Here is a 20,333-nt window from a genome sequence, read left to right as displayed (position 1 = left end):
CTATACAATGGTAACATGTATGCTTCTGTACCTGATGGACATTCTGTACATATGAAAAGAAGGTATGAAAACCTAGAAATAGTGATAAATAATATAGGCTATTCTGCTCATGGTTGGATGACATGTGGCAATCTAAAAGTAACATACATGCTCCTTGGTCAGCAAGGTGGCTTTACCAAAGTTCCATGTTTCTTGTGGGAATGGGACAGTAGGGCTAGGGATCAACAGTTGTGCAGGAAGAACTGGCCTGTGAGGGAGTCTTTGCAACCTGGTGAGAACATTCTACGCGAAAACCTTGTAGATACAAAAAACGTACTCCTACGACCTCTACATATAGAGTTAGGCCTAATGAAAAAGTTTGTAAAGGCTTTGCCTAAAGATGGACCATGTCTTAAGCATCTATGCCAAAGGTTTCCACATCTTTCAGAAGCTAAACTAAAAGAAGGCGTCTTTGTCGGACCTGATATTAGAGAATTGATGTTTGATGTTAACTTTGAAACCACAATGACCTTAAAGGAGAAAGAAGCATGGGTATCATTCAAGCAAGTCGTTACAAAGCTCTTAGGACATGAGAAAGACCAAGAGTATGTTTCTATTATAGCTACAACACTAAAGAAGTTTTAAACTTTAGAATGTTTAAAGAGCTTGAAAGTTCACTTTTTGAACAGACACGTTGATTACTTCCCGGACAATGTGGGAGATGTTAGTGAGGAGCAAGGAGAGCGTTTTCACAAGGACACTAAAGTGATGGAAAAGCGCTACCAAGGCCGCTGGAACACCAACATGGTGGGGGCTACTGTTGGTCACTTCAGCGAGAAGTTCAGCAAGCGACGCATCGTAGAAAATGCTACACAGGAAGCTTCAAAGAAAAAAGAGAAAGAAAATGCAACCAATTCCAGCTGACAATTGAAACCTCTATAACACATATAATTGCTTTAAGTAGCTTACTGTAAATACAAACCATGCTTATGTTGTAACAAAGCATTTCATTAATTTCCCCGTTTACCATATAGCATAGGATTTTTATACTATATAATACAAAGAATATTGCTCGAAAACTGTGGGTGATACAAAAAAACTAAGGCTAGAATTGGATTCAGCTCATAAAAATCTATAAAGTTCAGCTATCAAAATAAAAAAAAGGTTTTCAAAAAAATTTTTAGTTGCCTGTGTTTTTTTCTTTCAATCATTAATCATATTTCCCTTTAAATAAAAAAACTGAATATAATTTCTCTCCTTTTTAACTCAAGAAATATGAAATAATTTCTCTCTTTGCAAATTAACAAATGTGAACTAATATTCCTATTTCTTTGGGAATTAACGTCTTTACTTTTTATAATGTTGTAGATTTTTCTTTATCTAATTTTGGACTTCCCACTTTATTCTGTAATATTTGTAAATTGTTCGTTTGCTATAAAAGTAAGCTTGACTTTTTAAACATCTTGAATATTAAAAATGGGATAAATGAGACTCGGGTCAATATTTTTAAGTTTAAAACGGAAGCTGTTCTATATTTATTGCCTGTTTTCTTTCTTGTACAGGTACAAGTCAGTTTTAATTTTCCGAGTGCTGGCCAGTCAAACAAATTCCTCTAAGCAGAAAATTAGAATAAATTTAAGCAAAAAACCTGGGTGTCATCGCAACTTTTAAGCTGCTTGAACTTTAAAATAGACTTAAAACTACTCCGACTTCAGTCGTAGACTTTCCGCGGAGCTACTACTAACGAAATTATTTAAAACACAGCACTCGTTTTATAGGAAAGACAATTAGTGTCCTCAGTTACTATGGTTCTTACTTTGTCGTTTAGGGGTTTATAGGGAAAGCTTCTAAATTCGAGACCGCACGTGCAGATGTTCAACTAACTTAGATTGGGTCTCGCTATATCGTATACAACTGTAGGGCGTCCGTTCTCCTAATTACCGAGGTAACACAGTTCTCGTATCTCTACAGCGATTTTTCAAACCTGAACTAAAATACATCGACGCACACGCTTAAGTCGCAAAATGATCCCTAACACAATATCGCAAAGGCACCATTTCCTGAGTGCTTGCTTTCGGTTTCAAATCCACTAATAGACCAACGCATAGGCACTATTTCCTTAGTGCGTGCTTTCTCCACCTTCAAATTCAAATAAAGACATCGCCTGATAACAAGACTTACCTCCCACACAAAAAATCGAAAATTTCCATTCTAACTGAGATACGGATCGCCTACAACTTCAGCAACTGATTTAGGCTACAGTTTAAACAAGGCGATTTCAACTTGAAGGTATTATCTAGTAGTAAATAAGTCACGTGGGGCACCATAGCGCGATTACCACAAACTTTTTTTTAAAAAATGTGACTTCACATTTTGCGATTGACTGTAATATATATTACAGTATCCTCTATTGCAATTTGTACCTTACGTCATTTTCAAGTAGTTACATGCACTGAAAACGCAGCACCTGTTACCTGTAAACTATGTTTCCCGTAACCACATGAAATTGGCTCGAGGTCGAAACTGCATTGGTGGATATTTTAACAATACAGTCAGTGGCGAACATGAAGTTACTAAAAATTTTACGAGCCCACAAAATGTACAACTTGAATTGGCTGAGCATCACTGTGAAGCCTTCGCGTTTTCTAATGGAATCTGTAACGAAACATGCTGCTCTGATTCGGGTCTTCTCTATTTCCTCTAACAATCCTGTCTGGTACGGATCCGACACCAACGATCTGTATGCAAAAATTCGTCGAACGAGTGTCTGGTAAGGTATTTCCGTTGTTGATGGACATTTCCCGACGATTCTTCCACTGAATCTCTGACTGGCCTACGGTCGCAGGTTCGAGTCCTGCCTCGGGCATGGATGTGTGTGATGTCCTTAGGTTAGTTAAGGTTTAAGTAGTTATAAGTTCTAGGGGACTGATGACCCCCGCTGTTAAGTCCCATAGTGCTCAGAGCCATTTTTTTCTGACTGGCATCTGCCTTACTCGCGATTAATTTTGTGGGGCCATCCCATTTCAAATTCGTGTGATTGATTTTCTCTTGTTGAGAAATCAGAACGAGCGATCTGTTTGTTTGGTAAAAACTTTCTGAAGCGAAGACCTCATAAATATTTCTTTATTTACAATGTCCGGTTTCGACAGACTTCAGGTCTTCAAAAATTTATTTTGTGCAATGAACTCGTTTTATAACAATAATTTTTGAAGATCTGAAGATTACAACAAAGTCTCTCTCAAATAAATATTGAAATTCAAAATAAAAAATATTTATGCGATCTTGACCTTTGTTTCTATCAAATCGCTCTGTATACGTAACCCTAGATATTTTATGGAAGTAACTGCTTCCGCTGATTGTTCTGCAGTCGTGTAGTCACACAGTAAAGTGTCTTTCTGTCTACGTATTGGCAGTTCGTTACATTTCTTTATGTTGAGGGACAATTGTCACTTCCTGCACCAAGTGCCGATCCACTGCCGGTTTTCTTGCAGTTATTCACCATTTTGTAGCGTTGCAACTTCTCTGTGAACAACTTATCTGCGAGACGTCTGATGAAACTACAGACGTTGTCTACAAAATCACACACACACACACACACACACACAATATATATAAGTATCGGTCCTATAATACTCCTTTTGGGCAGACCAGAAGTTACTTTTACGTCTCACAACTTTCCAGGAGTCCGAGCGGAATAGGCAAACATCAATAAAGTTACCAATTTTAAAATTTCTCATTTGGAATGACGGGGAACCAATGAGGTAAACGTAGTTACTGAATATTTGTTTTCGGTTGGCGTGGCGGCACAGTAGCACCGACCTGTGTGACGCACAATGCCCGCAGGTGCGATGCGGCGGGCGTCACGAAGCTGAGGAAGAGTGATGGCGGCGTCACGGTGGCAGCTGCCGCGGCTCACGCCGGCTTACCGTCGCTTACGCTAGCCCTGGCTGCTGCAGGGCGCGCCGCTGTGTCTAATGTGGGCCGCCCGCTCCTCTGTCGCATTTCACCGCGCATTGCGATAATTCGTTCGTACAGTTGCAGAAGAACAGAAAGTAATTAGCTCTACTGATGAAGACTGTTTACAATACCAGCCGAAACGTTTTGTTGAATAAACACGGACACACAACCATAACGAGTTTATTGAAATAGTTTTACTTTGTGGAACATAAATTTACTGAGCCAAAGAAACTCTGTAGCACCTATACTGATAATAAAAATATATCTGAGGATGTGAGCTCAGACATGTAGGCTGTGTCACGTGTATTGTAAACGAATGGTTTGGACGTTGTGACCCGAAATTTGCTGTTACAAAATCGATTTACTTTCAGAGGCGAAATGTTTTTCGTTTTCTTCAATTTTGCGAAACAAAAACTGATTTATTGAAAAATAATCTTTTTACCTTTGCTGCATAAGTCGGCCAAATGAAGTGGCAAATGTTTTCACAATTTTATTCCAATCTATTCAAGAGTAACTGATTTAGACAATTATTGGTAATCATCAAATGCAGTGTAAGGAAAACGGAAATAACCGAACACTGCTGAGAATTTCCTGTCAGGAAGGTCGCAGTTCGTAGTAATAGACGGCAAATCATCGAGTAAAACTGAAGTGATATCAGGTGTTCCCCAGGGAAGCGTCCTGGGACCTCTACTGTTCCTGATCTATATAAATGACCTGGGTGACAATCTGAGCAGTTCTCTTAGACTGTTCGCAGATGATGCTGTAATTTACCGTCTAGTAAGGTCATCCGAAGACCAGTATCAGCTGCAAAGCGATTTAGAAAAGATTGCTGTATGGTGTGTCAGGTGGCAGTTGACGCTAAATAACGAAAAGTGTGAGATGATCCACATGAGTTCCAAAAGAACTCCGTTGGAATTCGATTACTCGATAAATAGTACAATTCTCAAGGCTGTCAATTCAACTAAGTACCTGGGTGATAATATTACGAACAACTTCAGTTGGAAGGACCACATAGATAATATTGTCGGGAAGGCGAGCCAAAGGTTGCGTTTCATTGGCAGGACACTTAGAAGATGCAACAAGTCCACTAAAGAGACAGCTTACACTACACTCGTTCGTCCTCTGTTAGAATATTGCTGCGCGGTGTGGGATCCTTACCAGGTGGGATTGACGGAGGACATCGAAAGGGTGCAAAAAAGGGCAGCTCGTTTTGTATTATCGCGTTATAGGGGAGAGAGTGTGGCAGATATGATACACGAGTTGGGATGGAAGTCATTACAGCATAGACGTTTTTCGTCGCGGCGAGACCTTTTTACGAAATTTCAGTTACCAACTTTCTCTTCCGAATGCGGAATATTTTGTTGAGCCCAACCTACATAGGTAGGAATGATCATTAAAATAAAATAAGAGAAATCAGAGCTCGAACAGAAAGGTGTAGGTGTTCGTTTTTCCCGCTCGCTGTTCGGGAGTGGAATAGTAGAGAGATAGTATGATTGTGGTTCGATGAACCCTCTGCCAAGAACTTAAATGTGAATTGCAGAGTAGTCATGTAGATGTAGATGTAGATGTAGAAAAAAGTCAAGCACCCAGAAGACATAGTCGGATGTCAATGTAATTTTGTACACGCACACACCATCGGCAGGTGTATACATGATTGGAGCCGCAATTCTCTGGGACATGTAGAGTGACAACCATTGTGCATTAGTGTTGTTCGTGTTGTTATTGTTAGTGTTGTTACTATACAGGACATGGCGTGAAAAGCGTTAATCGTTGGACACGGGCATGCCGCCTACTCGTGTCAGACAGCTGTATCAGCACTTGCCAGAGTCTCAAATGGTCCTCATTGTGGGTCCACATGTAGCCAGATGGTCGAATTTTGCCATATCCAGATGTGTTGGATATTCGGATGTGGCGAGATCCGATGTTGGACAGTATGGGAACGTGTGGGCAGGCGTAATCAACGTCGCGGCTCCAATCTACCACGTCTGACCACCAAGCATATCTTCACATCTGCGCCTGCCATTCGAAAACAACATTCTATGACATACTGCATCCGTCGTCAGAGACTAGCAACAGCCGGAATAGGAAATAACTGTCTAATGCGGAAATTTCCATTAACACCACAACACAAACGGCTACGTTTGGACTAGGTGGTGTGAGCAAGAAGCATAGTCTGCACTGCATTTCAGCTGTGAATACTGATCCTCAACCACCGCGGATGACTACTGTCGAGGAATATGACGGCGACACGGGGAGATATCTCATTCTTCCAATATTTTGATGAGGTACAGCGTCATTACTCCTGGCGTCACGTTGGGAGGGGAGATCTGGTATGCGTCAAGGCTGGTAGTGATTGAAGGAGGTCGACGGCGCTCCGGTACGTCACGGACTTCCTGCGACATCATGTGTTACCTTCCACTCGACAGTACCTTGGTGCCGTTTTTCACCAAGAAAATAATGATCCGCATGGTGTTGAGGTTCTGCCGTGGTCACTAATACCTCCATATCCGTCCCCAGAACGCATGTTGGGACCAGTTCGGATGTAACACACGTCCCAGTGCTAGTACCCAGTATATAAAGGACCAGTTACAAACGTCTTGGGCCAGATGGACTCAGGACAGGATATAACGGCTCCATGACATCCAAAACAATCATTGCATTCATCCAACCCAGAGGGGTTGCAACGCTACACTAATCAGCCTGCCCATACTGCCAAGCAGTTTGTAAATCTGACTATACTTGTAATAACTGAAATAACGCCAAATAACCTCTCAAACCGTGAAGTTTCACTTCGTTTGTTCCTCCCCTCTGGTTTCTTTAATTTTTGTTTCGTATAAAGTACGAAATGATTTAAAATAACACTACCAGGTGAATGCGATGCACTGTACACAACAATGAGATTTAATTATAAAGGTCCTGTAGACATAGACGTAATGGCAGTAACATCCACTCTAGAGCCCTCTAGACTTACGAAGTTACGAGGATGCTTTTGTATTCCTATCTCTGAAAGCTTCAAGAGCTCCATAATCCGCATCCTGCCACAACAGAAACAGTCATACAAGTACTTCGTCAAAGTACAATATTTTTGAATATAGAAAAGTCGAAATGAGTTCTTCTAGGCACATTAGGCCCTCCTATAATACTCTCTATATTTGGCGGGCAAGCAACCACAATTTTCACAGCTTTGAAGTTTTTGCAAAAGGGAACGTAATAGATATTAGGTCCGTAATGTCTTTTCGACGTTGTAGAGACCTGGCACGTGGTGTAATGTTGTATTATAGACAACAAAGACACCTACACTGATGAGCCAAAGACACTGGTACATGTGCCTAATATTGTGTAGGACTCCTGCGGCATGCAGAAGTGCCGCAATATGGGGTTAGGGATGGCTCTGAGGACAGCCAACTTTGCTCATGCTTCTCCGGTGCCCGTCGGGACTGTCAACACATTGGGTTCCACTAGGCATGGCCTGCACCTAAACGGGATTGGGAAGGGAAGATTGATACAGCTGATTCATGAAAGTATAGGGGGTGTATCTCGGGTCACACATGTCAAATATCTGTTGTCATAGATAGGAAAAGTAGGTCTTTTTCAGGATACATCCAGACTACAGTTTCCCCTACCTAAAGAGTATCCCCAGCAGTTTAAAAAATACTGAAACAATCACTCACAATAAAGATTTTAATACCTCAAATATTGCTTATACCAGATGTCACGAAGAAAAACAAACCATTGGGAAGAGTAACATGGGGCATTTCACAGACTTACCAAGCCTCCATCAAAACATGCAATCAATAACAAATAAAATACAACTATTAGAAGTTGAGCTTCAATCTCTGAACTGCACGGTAGTTTGAATTGCACAGTAGTTTGTATTACTGAGAACTGGTGAAGAGACACAGAGATTCAACATGTAGTATTATCATTGTATGGAAAGGCAAACTCTTACTGCAGAATTACTTCAAGTGGTGGAGGTTCATGCATTTATATCAGAAAAGCAACACAGTTCAAATCAAGACGTAGCCTCAGTACAGTAAGTGAAGACAAGCACTTTGAAATATCAGCTATTGAGTTAACAGGGCTTGATATAACCAAGAAATTAATAATTTTGTTTGTGTATAGATCTCCCACTGGCAGTGTGGACACTTTTTTTTTAATAAATTAACAGAAGTTCTAGATAAAGTCTTAAGTACAAAGGTCACCATAATTCTATGTGGGGACATTAACATTAATATCATAAATGAATCCAGCAGCACCTTCATAAAGATTCTTCAAAGTTTTGGCATGTTTCTATTGGTCAAAAGTGAAACAAGGGTTACTGCAATTACTGAATCAGTAATTGACCACGTGGCCTCAAATATGTACAGGGAAAAATGTGATGCAGCTGTAAAGGATCTCGGATTATCAGACCATCTCTGTCAAACAACAACACTAAAATCAGGCACCTAATCATTACCTAAACTTCAAGCCTACAAACGACATCCATCAGAAATCAAAATAAAAGATTTTTCAAAAGAACTAGAAAAACAAAACTGGGATGAAGTGTATCAGGAAACCAATGTGAATACGAAATTCTCTAAATTATCCACATTGTTTAAAGTGAACTTCGAAAAGGCATTTCCAAAAGTATGCATGTCTGAATCAACATTTCACAAAAACAATGGATAACAACAGGTGTTAAGAAGTCCTCCCAAACACTTAAACACCTCAGTTCTATGAAAAAGATTCGCAATGATCCAGAATTCTTAAATTTCTATCATAGATACAAGAAGATCTATAGGAAGGTGCTAATTGTTGCAAAAGTCATTTAATGACAAAATAATATATAATGCAGAGAATACAAGCAAAGCAGCGTGGGATGTTATCAAAAAGGAAACAGGGGGAGGCAAACAACGCAGAATAACATACTGCTAAGGGAGGGGGGATAAGTAAATAAATGATCCACAACACTTAGCAAACTATGTAAAAGAGCATTTTTCAGGTATTGCAGAGACGTTACAGCAAAAATTCCCCAAATCAAATATAATACCTGTAAATAATATTGCACTAAATACAATGATGTTACTTCCAACCACAAAGAATGAAGTCAACAAAACTGTTCAAAAACTAAAAAATAAATAGTCGGTAGGCTTAGATGTACCAATGTCTGTACTGAAACAATGCATAGGGATTATACAAGGCCCCTTAACAAATATAATAAATGAATCCTCACTTCAGGGGTATTTCCAGAGCAGTTAAAACAGGCAAGAGTTTTACCTTTGCTTAAGAAAGGTAATGCAAAAGACATAGAAAATTACCGGCCCATTTCCCTACTGTCAAAAGTAATAGAAGCAATTATGAAAGACAGATTAATGAATTACGTGAATAAATACAATCTTTTAAGTGACTCACCGTTTGGTTTCCGAAGTGGCAAAAATACTGAGTGACCCATAGTAGAATTCGCAAAAGTTGTACTCGATGCTCTTGATAAAGATGAGTGTGTCACAGGCATATTTTTGGATATTTCTAAGGCGGTAGACACAGTCGACCACAAGATTCTATTAAATAAATTAGAAGCATTAGGAATAAGAGGGGTAGCTAATGAATCGTTTCAATCATACCTAACAGATGGGGTACAAAGTGTAGAGATAACACATACTTCAAATAGAACCAAACATTCAGTAAAGGATAAATCAGAACCAAAATACATCAATATTGTGGTTCTGCAAGGTAGCATATTAGGACCAATGCTATCCCTGATATACATCAACGAATTTCCCAGTAGTGTTACTCATGGTGAAAAAATTCACTTCGCTGATGACAGCATTATTATAGTCACAGAGAAAACAAGAGAACTCCTTGCCGAGATAGCAAATGAAACTCTCAAGGAAGTTTATGATTGGTCAATAAGCAATAAAGTGACATTGAGCATGAAGAAAACTAATGCTTTGAATTTCAGTTTGAAGAGGAAAAATGACAATGTTAAATTAAATGTAGATGATAACTCTATAGAAAGTGTAACAAATTCAAAATTTCTAGGTACGAATACTGATTCTCATTTTAAACTGGTGTGAACACACAAAGGTGCTTGCAAACAGAATGTTATCAGCATGTTATGCCCTTAGAATCCTATCATTAGTGTGAAACATGCAGTGTCTTTTAGTTACATGTTATTCATATGTACCCCCAAATCTTAGCTATGGAATTCTTTTTTGGAGAACAAACGTACAAAATATAAGCACAATTTTCAGACTCCAGAAAAGAGCCATAAGAATAATAACCAAAAATACTAGTCAAATGGCTCTGAGCACCATGAGACTTAACATCTGTGGTCATGAGTCCCCTAGAACTTAGAACTGCTTAAACCTAACTAACCTAAGGACATCACACACATCCATGCCCGAGGGAGGATTCGAACCTGCGACCGTAGCGGTTGCGCGGTTCCAGACTGAAGCGCCTAGAACCGCTCGGCCACACCGGCCGGCTAAAAATACTAGTCTATCTCATTGTAAAAATCTATTCAAAACACCGGGGATTTTAACTGCTACATGTGAATACATTTACCAGCCAGCTGTAAACATCAAAAATAACGTTGATAATTAATGCACAAACAGCTCTGTCCATGACCATGCAACAAGAGATAGACTCAACTGACATTTACCAAGAAAAAATGAACATAAAACTCAAAACAGCATTTCCTACCAAGGAATAAAACTGTACAATAAATTACCAAAAGAGATTAAAGAAATTGTAAAAATACACTTATTTAAAAATGCAACTAAAAAGAACCTGTTATCCAATACATTTTATATAATGAAGGATTACTTAGATAAAACAGAGTCGGGGTTAGATAAAAAAATGTTATACAAAAAAATAATAATAATGATTATAAAACATCCAACATTCCACATAACACATTCACTTTATGTTTTTTTCCTTCTTTTTTCCTATCTAGAAATACTTACCCCAAAGCTATGCCCAGCACAACACAACACCTTTCCCTTTCTGAGCTCAGCATTTCACTTATTATGGAGGGATGCTGATTCAGTTTTTCAGGATAGCAAATTTGAAGTTGCAGTAACTGAAATGGCCCAGAGATCACCAGTGTCTGATTGTGTTTGTGTGTGTGTGTGTGTGTGTGTGTGTGTGTGGGTGTGTGTGTGTGTGTGTGAAAAAGTATTGTATACCAGGAACAAATCTAATGATTGTCTATAACTAGAAGTCTGTAAATATATGTGTATATGAATTAGATTATTTTAAATTGATCTAAACTTGTAAGTACTTTGATATGTCCTATATTCTTGTAAAAAGAGACCTACAGATGAATAAAGTTACTACTACTACTACTACTACTACTACCACTACCACCACTACCAAGCGAGGTGGCGCAGTGGTTAGACACTGGACTCGCATTCGGGAGGACGACGGTTCAATCCCGCGTCCGGCCATCCTGATTTAGGTTTTCCGTGATTTCCCTAAATCACTCCAGGAATGGTTCCTCTGAAAGGGCACGGCCGACTTCCTTCCCCATCCTTCCCTACTCCGATGAGACCGGTGACTACGCTGTCTGGTCTCTTCCCCAAACCAACCAACCAACCAACCAACTACTTCTACTACTACGACGCGGCATGGGCTCGACTACTGTCTGAAGTAGTGAAGGAGGAAACTGACGCCGTAAATCATGCAGGGCTGCCCATAAATCCGTAAGAGTACGACGGGTTGAAGATCTTTTCTGAACAGCACATTGCAAGGCTGTTGTTGTTGTTGTTGTTGTTGTCAGAGACTGGTTTGATGCAGCTCTCCCTGCCACTCTATCCTGTGCAAGCTTCTTCATCTCCCAATACCTACTGCAACCTACATCCTTCTGAATCTGCTTAGTGTATTCATCTCTTGGTCTCCCTCTACGATTTTTGCCCTCCACACTGCCCTCCAATACTAAATTGGTGATCCCTTGATGCCTCAGAACATGTCCTACCAAACGATCCCTTCTTCTGGTCAAGTTGTGCCACAAACTTCTCTTCTCCCCAACCCTGCTCAACACTTCCTCATTAGTTATGTGATCTACCCATCTAATCTTCAGCATTCTTCTGTAGCACCACATTTCGAAAGCTTCTATTCTCTTCTTGTCCAAACTATTTATTGTCCACGTTTCACTTCCATACATGGCTACACTCCATACAAATACTTCCTGTCACTTAAATCTATACTCGACGTTAACAAATTTCTCTTCTTCAGAAACGCTTTCCTTGCCATTGCCAGTCTACATTTTATATCCTCTCTACTTCGACCATCATCAGTTATTTTGCTCCCCAAATAGCAAAACTCCTTTACTACTTTAAGTGTCTCATTTCCTAACCTAATTCCCTCAGCATCACCCGACTTAATTAGACTACATTCCATTATCCTCGTTTTGCTTTTGTTGATGTTCATGTTATATCCTCCTTTCAAGACACTGTCCATTCCATTCAACTGCTCTTCCAAGTCCTTTGCTGTCTCTGACAGAGTTACAATGTCATCGGCGAACCTCAAAGTTTTTATTTCTTCTCCATGGATTTTAATACCTACTCCGAATTTTTCTTTTGTTTCCTTTACCGCTTGCTCAATATACAGATTGAATAACATCGGGGACAGGCTACAACCCTGTCTCACTCACTTCCCAACCACTGCTTCCCTTTCATGTCCCTCGACTCTTATAACTGCCATCTGGTTTCTGTAAAAATTGTAAATTGCCTTTCGCTCCCTGTATTTTACCCCTGCCACCTTCAGAATTTGAAAGAGAGTATTCCAGTCAACATTGTCAAAAGCTTTCTCTAAGTCTACAAATGCTAGGAACGTAGGTTTGCCTTTCCTTAATCTTTCGTATAAGATAAGTCGTAAGGTCAGTATTGCCTCACGTGTTCCAGTATTTCTACGGAATCCAAACTGATCTTCCCCGATGTCGGCTTCAACTAGTTTTTCCATTCGTCTGTAAAGAATTCCTGTTAGAATTTGCAGCTGTGACTTATTAAGCTGATAGTTCGGTAATTTTCACATCTGTCAACATTTGCTTTCTTTGGGATTGGAATTATTATATTCTTCTTGAAGTCTGAGGGTATTTCGCCTGTCTCATACATCTTGCTCACCAGCTGGTAGAGTTTTGTCAGCACTGGCTCTCCCAAGGCTGTCAGTAGTTCTAATGGAATGTTGTCTACTCCTGGCGCCTTGTTTCGACTTAGGTCTTTCAGTGCTCTGTCAAACTCTTCACGCAATATCTTATCTCCCATTTCATCTTCATCTACATCCTCTTCCATTTCCATAATATTGTCCTCAAGTACATCACCCTTGTATAGACCCTCTATATACTCCTTCCACCTTTCTGCTTTCCCTTCTTTGCTTAGAACTGGGTTTCCATCTGAGCTCTTGATGTTCATATAAGTGGTTCTCTTATCTCCAAAGGTCTCTTTAATTTTCCTGTAGGCAGTATCTATCTTACCCCTAGTGAGATAAGCCTCTACATCCTTACATTTGTCCTCTAGCCATTCCTGCTTAGCCATTTTGCATTTCCTGTCGATCTCATTTTTGAGACGTTTGTATTCCTTTTTGCCTGCTTCATTTACTGCATTTTTATATTTTCTCCTTTCATCAATTAAATTCAATATTTCTTCTGTTACCCAAGGATTTCTACTAGCCCTCGTCTTTTTATCTACTTGATCCTCTGCTGCCTTCACTACTTCATCCCTCAGAGCTACCCATTCTTCTTCTTCTACTGTATTTCTTTCCCCCATTTCTGTCAATTGTTCCCTTATACTCTCCCTGAAACTCTGTACAACCACTGGTTCTTTCAGTTTGTCCAAGTCCCATCTCCTTAAATTCCCACCTTTTTGCAGTTTCTTCAGTTTTAATCTACAGGTCATAACCAATAGATTGTGGTCAGAGTCCACATGTACCCCTGGAAATGTCTTACAATTTAAAACCTGGTTCCTAAATCTCTGTCTTACCATTACATAATCTATCTGATAACTTTAAGTATCTCCAAGGTTCTTCCATGTATACAACCTTCTTTTATGGTTCTTAAACCAAGTGTTAGCTATGACTAAGTTGTGCTCTGTGCAAAATTCTACGAGGCGGCTTCCTCTTTCATTTCTTTGCCCCAATCCATATTCACCTACTACGTTTCCTTCTCTCCCTTTTCCTACACTCGAATTCTAGTCGCCCATGACTATTAAATTTTCGTCTCCCTTCACTACCTGATGTCCGGGGAGTTTAGTGGTCAGAAGAAGTGTTTATGCTTAGAAAAGTGTTCCTGGAGCTACCGCGTAGCCATTCAACACATGTCGCATTGTACTGCTGGGATTGTCCAAGGCCGTCGGAATGTACAATGGATGCAGGTGATCAGACAGGATGCTTACGTATGTGTCACCTGTCAGAGTCGTATCTAGACGTATCAAGGGTCCCATGTCACTCCAACTACACACGCCTCACATCACTACAGAACCTCCCCCAGCTTGAACAATCCCCTGCTGACATACAGAGTCCATAGATTCATGAGGTTGTCTTCATACCCGTACACGTCCATACCTTCGATACAATTTGAAACGAGACTCGTCCGACCGGACAACTTGTTTCCAGTAGTCAACAGTCCAATGTGCTTGTTGACGGGTCCAGGCGAGGCGTAAAGCTTTGTGTTGTTCAGTCATCAAGGATACACGAGTGGGCCTTCGGCTCCGAAAGCCCGCATCCATGATGTTTACAGAATGATTTGCACGCTGATACTTGTTGATGGCTCAGCACTGAAAACTGCAGCTTTTTTTGGTAGGGTCGCACTTGTGCCACGATGAACGATTCTGTTCAGTCCTCGTTGGTCCCGTTCTTGCAGGATCTTTCTCCGGCCGCAGCGATGTCGGGGATTTGATGTTTTAACGGATTCCTAGTATTCACGGTACACTTGTGAAATAGTCGTACGAGAAAATCCCCACTTCATGGCTACCTCGGAGATGCTGTGACCCATCGCTCGTACGCCGACTATAACACCCAGTTCAACTCACTTAAAGCTTGATAACCTACCATTATAGCAGAAATAACCTATCTAACAACTGCGCCACACACTTGTTATCTGATACGGTTTAGGAGTTGCCGACCTAGCGCTATATTCTGCCTGTTTACATGTCGTTGTATTTGAATACGCATGCCTGTACCAGTTTCTTTGTCGCTCGAGTGTAATTAACAGGCCTCTACCCGATCTCTGAGACGCGGGAGCTTGTTTACTTTCTTACTACCACAGTATTATCTCGTATTCACCGAGAATATTCTTAGCCTAGACTATGTGAGACTAATATGAGGCTTCTCTTCGTATATGTCGTGTAGGACGTTGTTCAGATGTCTCGGAATTCTGGCCCTGCCGTCCATGAACGTATACGAGTATTCCTTGACGGTATTATTAGCTCATTCAGAAGAAACAGTAACGTTCTTTCAGTGCACACTAGACGGGAAAATGATATGTTTTTGGGTAACACTTCTTTAAGTATTGTGTACACAGGGGTGCACTATTCGGCAGCAAACAGCAGAATTAAAAAAAAAAAAAAGGACGTAAACCCTAACCATTCATATCCAAGTTCAAAAGATTCCTTTGCACAGGAGTTCCTAGCAAAACTGAGACTAGTCTTTGTAGTGTGTTATTTATTCATATACTCTTTCACATTTTACGTTTCAGTACCACAGTCTGTAAAAACGGAACCGTTGTGGGGCTGCTTTGATGTCCGTCTATCTGTCTATCTGTCTGTCCGACTATTCAGAGCTCTTTTTCTCAGGAACGAGTTCAGCCTATCGGGTACAACCTATCGGGTACTTCACATTGACCTAGAATTATGAAATTTAGTAAGATGCAAGGTTTCACCGTACAAGTAAAACAAAAATCTGATAATTGTTAGTTTATAATTATATAACATGAAAAAGACATTATTTTTCATTTTTATCCGTCTCTATGTGTCTGTTGAGACGCTTTTTCTGTAGGACAGCTTGGGGTATCAAATTTATGTCTCACACTATGGCCTACTGTCCCGTAGCGACTGATAAATTTTAAGCTTCTAAGTCAATTCAATCAGAAGATAAGCCCATTTTGATGATCGAGACTTCAGTCATTAAAACCTATGAGGCACATCCATAGAATCACGACCTTAGGCAAGCAACAGGGTTTCATAGTACAGCTAAAGGATAAAATTTGGAGCTGTTAATTTATAATTATAACAGAGAAAAAATTATTTTTCCATTTGTTATTTGACTTCAAACTTGAAATTTAAACATTCTCGACATTAGAATCCCTGGAATGTATATCTTGCCAGTCTCAGTATCATCGATTACCGGGTATAATCTGTTTATATTGGTAATTAAGTTTGTACTTGAACCCTCAGTGCGGGAGTCTTATTCGCAACTGGCCAATTTTTTTCGTGTTTTATTGGGTATTCAATTTTCTTGTATAAAAATCCTTTAATCAACATTCCGTAAACTATGTAATGACTCTTTCCTTGGCCAAATAGTTATTCGGTTGAATGGTCCCAAGGAATCTGGTAAATAAATAAATAAAATAATTTCCTATCTATATAATTATTTATTACGTCCAACATCGTTTCAAAATTATGATGTGCACATTACCGGTTTCAGCAGTTGATTGCTATCTCCAGGTGTTTTAATCCACTAACAACTTAGTTACGAAATATAACAATTGCATTTAAGCATGTCTATAGGACGATATAATAGACTATATAATTCATACACTCGTATTTTATAAGATTTCATAACGCTGAGAATGCTTAACTGAATAGCAATATAGCTTGACGAAGCTGTTAGCGAATTAATCACCTCTGAAGATGACAATCAACTCCTGAAACTGGTAATGTGAACATTGTAATTTTTAAATGGTGTTGAATGTAATAAATTATTATATATACGTTTAAAAGGTTACATACATCCGTTTCGCAAGAAGTCCATTTAAAAAAAAAATCGGTTTCATAGTTGTGCCTGTTGAGACCAAGGCGAACAACAAATTAATTTCTGTGAAAATCATGAACAGCCATCTAGATTGACACTAATCATAGTAAAATGTCGTAATTATAGTGGAGAGTGCGAATGTAAAATTGGACTCAGTGTTGAAATGTTTTGAAGAAAAAGGCAGGAAAGTTTCAGTCTGACGTCCCGTTAACAGTGCCGTCATTAGAGACGGAGCACAAGGACGGATAGCGAAAGGATGTAGAACGAAAACAACCATGCCCTTTTGAAAGAAACCATCTCGGCATTTGAACACCAAACTTTGTCCGAACTAACATTGAAGATCCTCGGTCCATTTGCTTCACTGTATGTGGATATGGAGGGGCATGTAGTGAGCACATTGCTCTCCAGGCCGTTGACAGTTATCGTGATCAGAGTCGCTACTTCTCAGTCAAGTAGTTCGTCAACTGGCCTCACACGGATTGAGTGCACCCCGCTTGCAAACAGCGCTCGGCAGACATGGATAATCACCCGTCCAAGTACGGTGATCTGATGAGAACCAGTGTTACCACTGCAGCAAGGCCGTTGTTCATCCCGTCGTTTACCTGGAGCGGTTTAGAGAAATCGCGTAGGAACTAAATGAGGATGGTCGGACTGTGATTTGAACCGTAGTCCTCCCGTATGCGAGTCCAGTGCGCTATCCACTGCGCCACCTTGAGCGGTACACAAACTTTTCTAAGTCACATACTCACGTTCTTTGCTCGTTATGAATTATCAGCGAGGCAAAAATGTTTTGAACAAATGTGGCTAACTTTCTATCTTCATTTACATAGAACAGGGATATGTAAGCAGTATAGTACCAGGCACACGATCGCAGCTATTAACTTTGTGGTATTTACCTAAATTTGAATTCTTCTCTCCGAAGAAATAAAGAAATAAACTTTGATTTATTTTAATATCCAGCTGATAATGTCCTTGAAATTCAGAACGACGCGGGGGGGGGGGGGGGGGGGGGGGTGGAGGGGTGGGTGGGAAGATGAATTATTACAGTAGCTCTTTGCCTGAGGCCAATAAGAAAGCTCGTTGACGTACTGTAGCGCAAAAAAGCACAAAAATTCTGTTGGCGCAATCTTCTGGGTGCGACATAACGTCTAAAGCTTATTTTACCTCGGAGCGAATGGAAGCGAAAGTGAGAAAACAAACATTGGGAGACAATTCGCCAGTATTCACTTCCATTCGTTTCCATCGGAGAAACGAGAGAACTAGCACAGAGTGCCAAGATTTTAATCTCCTTGATGCCCATTCTACTAACGCTGCGTTTTAATTTCTTTAAAATAGTTTTTGGAGTTTTCTAATCTAATGAACCCCTGGTCTAGGGCCACCCCGACCCGCGACCTCGACCCTGCACCCGCTCCGCCCCCACCCCCACCTCTTCAAAAGAACAGTGTGTGAGAAGAGAAGGTATAGCGCAGGAGGGACTGTCGCGAGACATAAATGGTAATTATAGAGTGCGCCGATACGGGCACCACCGAAAAAAAAACTTACTAACACACAACAAACTACCTGTAGACAATATTAATGAAATAACAAAAACCCTCAAAGTAATCACATCCCAAAATTACTTCCAATTTGAAAAAGGAATTTTACTTACAAGAAGATGGGCTCCCAATGGGATCCCCAATTTCAGGAACATTGGCAAACATATTCATCAACTACATAGAAAACACAATCTTCGATACAGTCATCACAAAGAAAGGATACAAAATTGTTTACTGGTACAGATACGTAGATGACATAATCTGTATGGTAGATGAACCAACAGAGAAAATTGATAAACTTCATACAGATATAAACAACATACATGAAAATATTAAATTTACCATAGAAAAAGAAACACAAAAGCAAATACATTTCTTGGATATAACAATAAAGAGAGAGAACAATAAACACACATTTGACATCTTCAGAAAGCCTACAGCCACAGACATAATCATACATGCTTCATCCAACCACCCAAAAAATCAAAAATTAGCGGCCCTACGACACATGTTACACAGGCTAAATAACATCCCACTCAGCAAAGAAAATTATGGAAAAGAGTTACAAACAATACAACTTGTAGCCACTAACAATGGTTACAGCACCCATATCGTACAAAAACTCAATGAAAAAATTAATACACAACTAAAGAAAAATCAAATCAAGCAGAGATTACAGAACCCCACAAACACTACAGCACACACAGAAACACAAAACAATAACACTCATGACATGAATAACAGAAAAAAATGGTATACTCTCACATACAAACACAAAACAACACTCAAGATAGCAAATATATTAAAGAAACAGGGGTTACAAATAGCTTACAGAACAAGAAACACACTCCAATCTCATTTACAAACAACAGAAAAACCAGACAAATACCAAGGAGCAGATATATACCAGCTAGAGTGCCAAGAATGTAAAGCAGTATATCTGGGGATGACAAGCAGGAACTTTAAAACTAGGTATAAAGAACATATAAGAAGTTGGAAATATGAGAACAGTCATTCTACCTTTGCCGACCACCTGATAAAACATGGACATGAACCATCCAACATGGAACGTGACATGACAGTTATCATAGTGAATAATCACAACAAAAACCTCCTGACATTGCAAGAAAACTTCCACATACAAAGAGCCATTGCAATGGAAAAGAAGGTACTCAATGACCAAATCCATATAAACAATAACTCGCTGATCATGCTAGCCACCAAAACAATAACAAACTAAAGTGCAACCAGGATAAATAATTAATGAATATCCTTCCCCTCTTCTCTCTCTATCTCCCTCCTACCCCCCCCCCCCCCCCCCCCATACACACACACATACTCACAGACAAACACATGAACCTACAGAAAAAAAAGTGAGGATTGCACACACACACAGACACACAACAAATGAAAACCACAAAACACAACAGAAACAAAAGACAAACACATAACAACAGTTGGCAACACTACACAATGCAAATACACATATGTTGATCGCCAAATGGCAGTGAAAGTGAAATGTGATGTGACAAATGGATAAACAACACCTGATTCGGCTAACTGGAGCATGAAGACCAGCAAATACATCTCCAGAAACACATATATGTGTTGGCAGCGCTGGAAATCGTAAGTAAAACGAAAGATACATCATTTTATGGAACTTGTGCTACAAAAGTTGCTTCTAACCTAAAAAAAACCCGACAAAATGTAATATATCAACAGATTATATCTAGTAGATAATACGCTTATTGTATATGTAAAAAGAAACATGTATTTCAGGCCACTGATGATGCTCCCCAAATAAATGAAGCGAAACGCGTATGGCAACAAACAAACTGCCTTCATTTAGTTGCATAGACGGCACATACCTTCACGAATTTAAAGCAACTAAAGGATAAGACGGAAAACAGTTAAAAATGA

The sequence above is a fragment of the Schistocerca gregaria genome, chromosome 1 (assembly GCF_023897955.1).
Source record: "Schistocerca gregaria isolate iqSchGreg1 chromosome 1, iqSchGreg1.2, whole genome shotgun sequence".
Taxonomy (NCBI): Eukaryota; Metazoa; Arthropoda; class Insecta; order Orthoptera; family Acrididae; genus Schistocerca; species Schistocerca gregaria.
This window is presented reverse-complemented; position numbering follows the sequence as displayed.